Source organism: Gadus morhua, chromosome 22, assembly GCF_902167405.1.
Source record: "Gadus morhua chromosome 22, gadMor3.0, whole genome shotgun sequence".
Taxonomy (NCBI): Eukaryota; Metazoa; Chordata; class Actinopteri; order Gadiformes; family Gadidae; genus Gadus; species Gadus morhua.
The window spans coordinates 21,385,395-21,385,870 of NC_044069.1; positions in this window are offsets into that span (position 1 = coordinate 21,385,395).

The following is a 476-nucleotide window of genomic DNA, read 5'->3' on the forward strand; positions in this document are numbered from 1 at the left end:
GACTTGGCAACAAATATTTTTCCTAGCATCATTAGCACAGGCTTGTTATCCCAGACTTTCCTTCTCATTTCTCGATTTAAAAGTTACAAAATGGCTGCTGTGTGTCTGTATTCTGGTCGATTTCGTGGGACAACCCCCCATAGCCATCGAAGAGAGTCCTCCGTTTTGGTTCTGTGTTGGTAAATGTTGGCCCCGATCTGATGTACAGAGAAAAAGGATTTAGCCAAGGTAGGGTGTTCAATGACCTCAGCCTTTTAAGTGACTTGAGTCATAGAACTCTTAAAGTTCAACTCCCAGTGACCCTTGGCTTTCCACCAACGCTTTGTTTCCCCTTACCCTACCCCCACAAATGCCATTATACATTTATTATATATATATATATATATATTATATTATATGTCATATATTAGACCAGTCACGGAAACCACTGAAAATAACCCATTAACCACTCCATCTCCTAAATATACACCAGGCCG